The 10,303-nt window shown below is 47.7% G+C and overlaps 1 protein-coding gene across 2 annotated transcripts in view; it reads left to right on the top strand.

The window, feature by feature from the left end:
• Positions 1 to 721: 721 nt before the first annotated feature.
• NPFFR2 (neuropeptide FF receptor 2) overlaps positions 722 to 10,303 on the top strand; it is a 56,821-nt gene continuing 47,239 nt past the window's right edge. The window contains exons 1-2 of one of the 2 annotated variants that reach the window (XM_025198074.1): positions 4,918 to 5,023; positions 6,017 to 6,087. The gene's annotated coding sequence lies outside the window, so the exon portion shown is untranslated. Of the gene's footprint in view, positions 983 to 4,917; positions 5,024 to 6,016; positions 6,088 to 10,303 lie in introns of those variants that run through there. The other variant, XM_025198075.1, reaches the window with a different exon arrangement.

Below are 10,303 nucleotides of genomic sequence, written 5' to 3'. Positions count from 1 at the left end.
GGCGGCCCCGTCCCGCCTCCCCCGAGCCCGAGTGAGGACGTTCCTCCTCACGGAGCCGCCGCGCCTCTCCCGGGGTGTGCTCCTGCCGGCAGCGCTGGCCTCAGCGGGGTGGCCGCTTCCTTCCCCGGCCCCGGCGCTCCTCTCCCGCCCCCGTGTTTGGAGCCAGGTCTCTCGTAACGACGCCCCAGCCCTTCTGAGGGCAGCCCCTGCCCGCTGCGCAGCCCGAGCGCGCTTCAGGGGCCGTGGCCACAGCGGTGTCGCCGGGTGTCAGCCCTCGCTGGAGTTTGAAACGCATTCAGGCCGGCAGGGGCTGGGAGGAGTGCAAGGTAAAAATCCTCCCCGCTCCAGGCTTCCCTCCTACCCCCAGGTCTTCCCCCAACTCCCATCTGCTTGTAGCTGGCTGCCTGGTCCCTGCCAGGCTGCTGCTTTGCTCTTGGCTGCAGTGGTGACCTGGCAGGCAGGTTAACTCTTCCCTGCCTGCTCCCCTGGGGGACACAGTGTGGGCAGCCACAAGTAAGCAGGCGGGCAATGAGTTGGGATCAGGCGTGTTGGGAGGGCAGATGTGGGCCAGCTCGGGAGCAGCAGGGTGGACAGGGTGTTTGCGCTAAGGTGCCTGGAGTGGCAAGTGTTATCTTACAGGAGTTGGGTGGCATGCATCAGAGAGAATCCTGCCCCGGAGTGGCAAAGCTGCGAGCCGCCCAAGGAGTGCTTAAAACCGGTTTCAGGTGTTAATGCGCAAACAGTCCACCGGTGGAAGAGCTTCAGGAGCTGCCCAAAACGACCATGTAACAAGGCCCTTACCCTGACATAAGTGCTGCCACATTCCCGAGCGTTGTACCAATTTACCTCTGCAGGTTTCTAACCAGTATGGTGTAATCATTGCAAAACTGTGGGGAGATTGGCCCTGGTAATGCTGTGAAAATGACGCACAAACAGCTGCTGAAATATGAAGACGCTGCAGGTGGTGTTTCCACTGAAAACGGTAATCCAAATGAGCTGTCAGTTTCATTCAGTTTACAGAGGTCGGGTTTATTATCACTTTAAACCAGGGCTGGCAAAATTAGTGGATTTGCCTCTCTAAATGATGATGGCTATTGAAGCCATCCATGTAGCCTGGCATTTGGCTTCACACTCATGAGCTATGAATTGTTATAGGTTTGAGAGAGACATCCCGGTAACTAAAAAGATGCTTTACAGGACAGTTTCTCAACTGCTGTAAACTGCACATCTCCCTGGACTTGTGCCATCTGAGAATTTGGCCGGCATAAATACAGTCACTCTGGGGTATCTATTTTATTTTCCACGGATGCTGTTGAATAACCTGCATGTGTTACAACTCAATTTTAACTTTAGTATTGCTCTAAATGCAAAGAGCCTGATTTTTCTCTTGTTTTACTATTGCTACTACTCCACTGATATTGATTCCTAAATGTATATGGTGTAAGTGAAAGATGTTAGGTTGCATATTAGTGCTACAGGAGTCTGAAAACAGCCTGAACACATTTATTAAAACTTCGTGCTACTGTTCCTTATAAAAATGCAGTAGCTTATGTATAGCCTGCTATATTATTCATTATCTTCACCGTGTCTTTTTAGGGGATGATTTGAGTAGTCAAGTTATCTTTCAAATGGTGAAGAAATGTTTTCCATTTCCTATTTTTCCTTCTATTTGTATGTCCATGGTTACAAGTAGCATGCAAAACGCGTACAAAACTTAAAACTTCTTTTGCTAACTAGCCCCGTTTGTATAAAAAAAAAAAAAAAAAGACATGCTGGCTTTTCATTTGGTCTTTTAGAAGTAACATTCTCAATATATTCCAAACCATTGCCTTGCATAAAATTACCAGTAGAGCTGGTTAGGAATTTTTTTCAGTTCAACTTCTTTACTGGGAAATGCCACCTTGTTGAAACTAAATCTTTCTGGGCCTTGTTACATAGTAGTTTTGTTATACCTAGAGTTCTTAACACTTGGATTGTCTGTCCATTGACATCTGAAGCTGATTTTAAGCTCTCATTAGGCAGCTCAAAGTTGCATCACTCCAGGGCAGGATTATGTCTGATCCATGTTACCCAGTTCATGTTATGATGAGGTGCAGAGGTTGGGGTTGCTAAGGAGACCAGACCCAGCAGTGCTGGCAGGGTGCACAGGAGGGTGCAGAGCTGTTCCAGGGCTGGGCTGGGATCTTGTGGTCTCGAGCTGGGGCAGGGCAATCCACTTCCTGCTGTGGGTATGCAGGCTGCAGATCACAACTCTGCCCTGGCTCTGGACCACACTGTCACTGCCACGCTGCCCCGGAGGAGCTCCCCGCTCTGCCAGGCACCCTAGCAGGGGCGGTTCTGGGGGAGGGTTTAGGGGGGCTATAGCCACCCCAAAATTCCCCATAGCCACTCCTCCCAGGAGCGCTGCCACTACTGCCTGCCCTGCATAGGTGGTGGCAGCTGAGCCCGCTTTGCTCCTGCCTGCAGCATAGCAACCCCTACCAGAAAAGGCTGGCTCTGGTGCTGGTGCTGGTGCTGCCTACTGGTGCTGCTGGGGCTGGTCTCTATGGAAACCCTGGCCCTGTGCTATCACAGCACAGCTGCTAATGGGGTCCCCATGGAAATGGCCCCAGCCACATGGGCAGGGGCTGCTGGGAAATGGAGTCCACTGCCAGCTGGATCCAGCCCAGGTGATGGACTTTGCCTGACCCTGACTCTAGGCTCATCATAGTGTAAATACCCCAGCCACCCCCCACCTCACTGACCTGGATTGGGCCTGCTGCCCTCCCCAGCACCTTCAATCCTTGCTCACTGCCCATCCCACTCCACCCCCCACCACCACTTGTGGCTGCCAGCATTGTCTGTTCCAGGGGAGCAGGCAGAGAAGGGTTAACACTTCTGCCCAGCCACCGGCTGCTGCTCTTTGGGTGAGGTCAGCCTGAGAAGAGCATCATCCTGGCAGCTTTAGCAGTGGTCAGGCAGGCAGGTTAATGCTTTCCTGCCTGCTCCTCCAGGGCAGCTGCAGGCAGCCACAAGTAAAGGAGTGAGGGGGAGTTCCCAGGAACAGGAGGAATCTGGAGGGGTGCAGGGGAGAACTGGGAGAGCCCTGGGAGGCAGGGGAGAAGCCTGGAATAGGCAGGCAGGTGGGATTCTTACCTTTCAGTCCTCGAGGTCCCTGCTGGCCTGAACGTGTGACCTTCCAAACTCGAGCTAGCACTGGCACCGATCCACATTTAAGCAGCTCACCGTAATATGTAACAAGGCCCTCAGTGTTAGTGTAAGACTTGCTGCAAAGGGTTCTTAGCCCTAATGTGGACTTTTTGATCAATACCAAAGAAAAAGAGACTGTCACTTGCTCCCAAATAGTCAGCCACCAAATGCTTAGAGGACTTGCATAGGATACTGAGGTACCAGCCCTTGAGACATATCATACAGAATAGGGACTTGAAACTGGGTAGGGGAGGATCTCTTATGTTCGTTCTGCTTTTTTATGAAAATCTTAGAAAAGTCTTGGGTTATCTAAAAAGAAAGTTTGTGTGCAGGAAGCCAGGGTGTGAATTTAATGTAATTGGCTACTCCACACTACCTTCCCCTATGGACACCTTTAAAATGCACTGAGAGTGAATTCTGCAGGCACAGGAGTGCATTTAGTAATTCTTCAGAGTGTACTCGGGAGATATTAGTGCAGAGTAGCTAACCCTCTATAAATTCACATCATCATTTTTTTTGAATGCTTACTTCTGAGTGTAGACAGTCCTTCAGTCTCATCCTGCTGTGGAATAGGACAACTTTTGAGAGCTGGAAAAAAAAACATTTCCTGTCCCACTCCAGTTACCAGACAAATCAGCTAGAGACTTTGGACTGGATTCACACTGGTTTTATACTGGTGTGATTCTATTTACATCACTGGAATTCCTGATATTGGAATGAGTGTGGGAAGGACCTTCCAGTCATTTATGGGTAAAGTCTGAACTCCGTGCATGTTATTCTAACAGCAAAATCTTCTCTCTGACTCCTTGACAAATAGCACTTTCAAGTTCACAACAGAATGCACTAGGAAGTGCCTGCTTACATATTCTGATTGGCTTCTGGTATCCCCTTTGAGCCTGGCCTCGTTCCCATCATAAGATCTTACATAGATTTTGAGCTTGGTGGGTCAGGGGTTGCCTTTATGTCAGTGTACAATGCCTACTAGAGTAGGGCCAGAACCAATGGGGCTGTTTGCGGCTACCGCAGTACCTGTAGTACTGCTACCACTGCTTCAGTTCCAGAGCAAAGCTCCCTCTTTTTCGTCACCTTCCAAAGTGATATGTGGCTAGGTGAGTTGATCCAGGGAGATGCTATATATGCATGTTTTAATAGTGCACAATGCATAGGGCAGGTAGTCTACTGCATCTGACTCAGTGGGCATGTCTATACATGTGCTTTAATGTGCAATAGACTATTTTATTGCATATTAAACCATCACATGAAAAAGCGACATTACACTAATGTGTAGTAAAATAGTCTACTGCACATTAAACATCCCAAAAAACCATGATGTACCTTGCATTGAATGTACTAAATTTAATGTGCATTAGAAAAGACCCATTAATGCACATGTAGATGCTTCCAGTAAGTGGCAAAATGCAGTGCTGCTTTAGCTGGATTACGTCTAGGGAAACAGGTCAATACCTTAATGTCAAACATTGTTTTCAAAGATATACTGAAACTTGGTGTAGCAGGGCACTAAGATGTGCCTTCTACTTATGGCTGAAGAAGCCTGGCCAGGGAGCTCAGCAGGCCAAGCAGAGCTCCCCAGCTCCAGGTTGTCAGGGTAACAGCCTCAGGAAGTAATTGGCCATACCTGCTGACATCACCTGACTGGCAGGAGGCAGGGTTCTGGGATATATAAGACCAGGCTGTAGCCAGCAGATGCACATTCTCTCTCTGGCAACTGATAGGGAAGGAACTTCTGCCTGCTGAAGCTACTTGAGACCCAGTGTTGCCTGCCTAACTCTTCCAGTACTGCCTGCTCTGCTATCTAGATGCTACATGACTACAGGTAGTCTCCCAGGTACCTAGGATAGGGGTACATTACTCTGAGTGGAAGTTTGTTCCCTTAAAGGGGCATAGCACTATTGTTATTGTGTAGTATTTAAGTTATAGCTTAGGGGCTTGTGTTTTGTTCTCATGTTTACCCTGGAGGATTGGGATGAAGCTCGAAGGGAAGGTTTGGAGGCCTGATTAGTGCCTGGAGAAAGAGAGCATATGATTTGGTAGAGCCCAGTGTCGGGTGCAGCAAGCGCAGAGCGTTGGAGGGGTGCAGCTATGGGGGTGCAAAACCAGGTGCCTGGGAGAGAGGCACAGAGTCAGGCATCTGAGAGAGGGGCACAGAAAGCCAGTCAGTAGAGAACATGGTGCCTGCACGTTGCAGAGAGACAGGAGCCAGAGGGTTCAATGCCTGGGGCATATAGAGTCGATAATGGTAGTAACACCTGCAAGGCATGGGATATGTAGGGGAGGTTGGAGCACGTATACACCACCCGGTATAGGTGGGCACACAAAGGGCAGCCTCCCGCCTAATGAACAACTTAATTATTTACTAACAAGGTGTGGCAGGAGAGATAGGTGGGAGGACTGCCAAAGACAGCTGGGTAGGCTGACGCAGAGGTTGGCCTCAGGACAGCCCCCTGCCATACTTGGATTCACACTTTAATCTGAGAAAGCTCTATCTAGTCACAAGGGAGATGCAGTTCTTATTTGACTGGAACCTTGAAGTCACTTCTCTCAAGCATACTTTAAACTCCATTGTCATTCTCAAGACAGAAATCTTGAGAGGAGAAGGTGGGGGGCAGGAGGCAGGGGAGTTTCACTGCCTCACTTGCAGGTTTGGTTTGTGCAGAGTTGGAGTGCCAGGAAGGATGGGGAATCTTTGAGAGTAGAGCCTCCAGGAGTGCCAGGGAAGTGGTGTAGATATATGTATGGGAGCAGATTATACTCCCTTGTTAATACTGATTGGAGCATTACACAGCTATGTGTATATTGAATCCAACAGATCTCCTTGTGGAGTGAGGTACAAGTGCATTGTGAAAGAAGCAGGGTCAGACCTTTGCCCAGCAGTCTGAGGTAAGCAATGGTATCCTAGTCTGGCCCTCGGATATCTTGAACCACATTTACCTTTCTTCCATTATGGCTCTCTAGCATATTTAAGCTACCTCTGGTGTTCTGAGACCAGCCCCTAGTGTCCAGGCTTCAAAACAACGGCCTCCTCAGCGTCTGTTTCTCAGCATAGAAACCTGGAATACTACACATACTGCATGCTGCCCCTTTTTTCTCCTTAAATGTGCACCTGGGGCCTAGTCTATCTGCTACAACAGCTTTATGATGCCTGCAAAGTCCCTTTATGCCAGACTTGTCATAGTATAGTTCCAGCCCCTTTATGCCACTAGGGCCACCATGTACTGCAGATCCTGTCTGTTTGCCAAAATATGTTAGTTCGCAGTAGGCAATTGCTCTTGGTTTTAAGCATAGTTTGTTTTTGTTTTTTTGGGTTTTTTTTAAATTGTGAAGATCTCCAGAGTGATACTTCACACTGCATAGGCCTTGCTGCTGGGGTTGAGCAAACACAATCTCCTAATAGCTAAATTGAACTCAGAATTGGAAGAGGCCTTTGTGGCCACTGAGTCCAGTCTACTGTATTTGCAGACACTCCTTATTTGCCACTGTAGACCTTCACCTGCAACTGCAAAGACCAATACCCTATAACATGTCATTGGTAAAAGCAAGAGTGACAAAGATGTTGCAATGATAGCAGAGCAGTTGTTTAATACATGCTCATAAGATCCTAGGGGCAGGCTACAGAGGAAGGCAAAAACTCCCAGCCTGTGGCAAATTTACCCAAGAGAAATTCCTTTCTGACACCATATTTAACAAGTGATATGGTTATGAACCTACTTTTGTTTCAACTCATCAGCGTTTTCTGTGTAGAATGGGGGATCTATTGTACTTTCTATCCTTTCTTCCCGTCATGGTGATCTGCCTTTGCTCCTCACTTATGTCCTCAAAGTATAATCGACTCGCCTGGATGCCTTTTCCCCTCTGACTTGCCTCCCATGTGATCCCACCCATCAGTTCCCTAAATTTGTTAAAGTCTGATTTTTTTTTTTCCCCCCCACCCCCGAAATCCAGTGCCTTTTTTATGCTGCTCGCTTTCCTTAGTATCATAGTATTTAGGGTCGGAAGGGACCTAAACAGATCATCAGGTCTGACCCAAGGAGGTGATCCTCCCCCTCTACGCGACACTGGTCAGGCCGCAGCTGGAGTACTGCGTCCAGTTCTGGGCACCCCACTTCAAGAGGGATGTGGACAACATTGAGAGGGTCCATGATCCGGGGACAGCAGGGCAGACCCTACAATGAGAGGCTACGGGACCTGAACCTGTTCAGCCTTCACAAGAGAAGGCTGAGGGGGGACCTGGTGACTGTCTACAAACTCACTAGGGACCAGAAGGGTTTGGGGGAGACCTTGTTTCCCCTAGTGCCCCCCGGGATAACAAGAAATAACGGCCACAAGTTCTTGGAGAGTAGGTTTAGATTAGACATCCGTAAGAACTACTTCACAGTTAGGGCGGCTAGGATCTGGAACCGACTTCCAAGGGAAGTGGTGCTGGCTCCTACCCTGGGGGTCTTTAAGAAGTGGCTTGATGCCTACTTGGCTGGGGTCATTTGGGCCCAGTTTTCTTCCTGCCCAGGTAGGGGGTCGGACCTGAAGATCTACAAGGTCCCTTCCGACCCTACTTCTATGATTCTATGACCCTCCGCCCTGGGCAGGAACAGGTGCCGGGATCATATCACCCCAGCCAAATATCTGTCCAGCTTCTTCTTGAAGACCCCCAAGATAGGAGAGAGTACCACCTCACTTGGGAGCCAGTTCCAAAGCCGGGCAGCCCTAACTGTAAAGTAATGTCTCCTGAAGTCCAGCCTGAACCTTCTCTCTAACCATTTCCTTACTCTCTTTAAGATCTTGAAGTCTATCATTTCCTGGTCATTCACCCAAGTTGCCTTTCATCTTTATGTTCTTGATCAATTTGTCCCTTTTTATGAGCAGCAACTTGAGAATAACTTTTCTCCATTACTGTTGACCCTGAGTGGTATTCTGAGTTCCAAGAAAGGTTTGAGAAGCTTGTCCCATCAAAATCAAGTATTCTAAGAAATAGATGTACATACATTGCAACGGTAATTTTAATACTGAAATATAAATAGTATATGAATAATAAAACTATGGGTAAGGCATCTGGATTAAAAATAATCAAATACTCATAAAATGTAAAGGAATTACAGAATCATTAGTACCTGAAAGGAAATTAATCTTTAATGTTCAGGAGTCCTAAAGTCTTAAATTGCTAACAGGTGACTGATTTGTTAGGCAAATAACTTCTTACCAGGATTCAAAGAAGCACTGATCTTGGTTCATTTGCAAATGAGCAATTCAGCAAGAACAGCAATGCAAGGCTGAAGAGCGAAGATTCTGAGATGGACCTGTTTTTTTTATTCTTAATTATCTTGCCAGATTTAAAAATCTAATTAAAAAAGAGATCTTGGATAAGGCTAACAGATGTATTTACATACCTAATATGCCATCTAATCATGAATACGTAGTTGTTCTTTCTAATTTGACAATCTGATGTACCTCATCTGTTACACAGAAAATATGATTATTTCTGACAGTATAAACCTACCTCTGTGGTAAGAACAGATCTACATAGCATGAAACCACAATGCTAGTCCTAGGTGACCTCAAGCTGACCGAGAGACCTACTTTAGGTGATTTTTCACCTATGCTTGAAAGCTTTCTTGCCTATGATGTTCTTTCACCTGTTAGTACTTCCTTTACTTTTTTCTTCCCTTTGCTTTGCTTCTCAGTCTAACTGAACTTGAGCTAATCAACCTAGCAGCCTTAGGCCTATGAGGATCTACAGAAGGGGTGGGTAATCCCTGACTTGTGGGCCAAAGTGTGGCGCACACAGGCATTTTTTTGTTTTTGGTACATGTGCCTTGGGGCAGACAGCGGGGGAGCTGTGAAGGGCCCTATCCGTGTTGTGGCACTGCAGCCCCAGCCCCTTCCGTCATCTGCCTTGAGGTGCATGTGTCTGCCACCGGCAACAAGCCAGACCATGGTTCTGCAAACCCTGGTGCAGCTGCTTGCAGCCTCCCTGCCACCTACTGTGAGCAGCCTGGGGTTCATGGCAGGCGTTAGGGGCCTACCCAGAGCCCAGGTTGGCTGTGGCAGACAGCCAGGGGGCTGTAAGCCGCTGCAGTGGGGTCCACAGAGCCCTGGCTTGGCTTGGCATATTGCTGGTGGCGGATGCATGCATGCCTCGGGGTAGACAGCTGGGAAGGGGTTGGGGTTGCACTTGCACAACAAAGATCAGGCCCCTCGTAGCTCCCCTGTTGTCTGCCCCTGGCACACCAACATCTTACAAGTTGAGGTTGTGGGTGTCTTTGGCACTGTGCCCAAAAACATTGCTGACCCCTAGTTTACAGCAATGTTATGTTCACCTATGTTTGAAAGTTTTCTTGCCTATGACATTCTGTACCAAAAAGTTATTCCCAACATAATCTAAAAACCTACTGGATTGCCTGTGCACTGTGCTACCCTCCCAACATATGTCATAGTAATTAAAATCCTCCAATGGGCACCAGGCTCTGCAATATGGATACTTCTGTTTAGTTGTTTTGAAAAAGCCTCATCCATTTTAATGGTCTATAGTGGATACCCACCATGACATTCCTCTTCATGTTCTCCCTTCTTACCTTAACCCAGAGGCTTTCAACTGGCCTATTTCTTGCTTTATGCTGTATCTCGGAACAAGTGGATATCTCTTTTATATAGAGCAACACTGCCTCCCTGCCCTCTGTCGTTCCTGAACAAGTTATGCCCATCCATGATGGTTTTCTAGTCACATGAACTGTCCCTCAAGCTTTTTGGGATATATATCCCAATTATATCATACTTCCTTGATCATGTTGGGAGGTCTAGCTTTTCCTGCTTATTCCTTATGCTGCTTATATTAGTGGATTAACATCTTGGGTGAATAGCTAATTGCTCTAGTTTCCCTCTGAGAACTTGGCTAGAGCTCTCCTCTTGTCTCCTTTTACCTGAGTGTTTGTTTATGTTACCTGTTTCTTATCTCTGGACTTTTATCTCTGTCCCCTGTAGTTTGCTGGCATACTACCTACATACACGTGTATTGATCTTTGGGATGCATGTGCTCTTACGTAGGCCATCACCCTTGACCAGAATGGTCAAGAGAGTCATCCAATCTCCCCTGCCCCCCCCCCCC

The sequence above is a fragment of the Alligator sinensis genome, unplaced genomic scaffold (assembly GCF_000455745.1).
Source record: "Alligator sinensis unplaced genomic scaffold, ASM45574v1 scaffold222_1, whole genome shotgun sequence".
Lineage (NCBI taxonomy): Eukaryota > Metazoa > Chordata > Crocodylia > Alligatoridae > Alligator > Alligator sinensis.
Note: the sequence above shows the minus strand (reverse complement) of the source record. Positions and strands in the feature narration are given on the sequence as shown.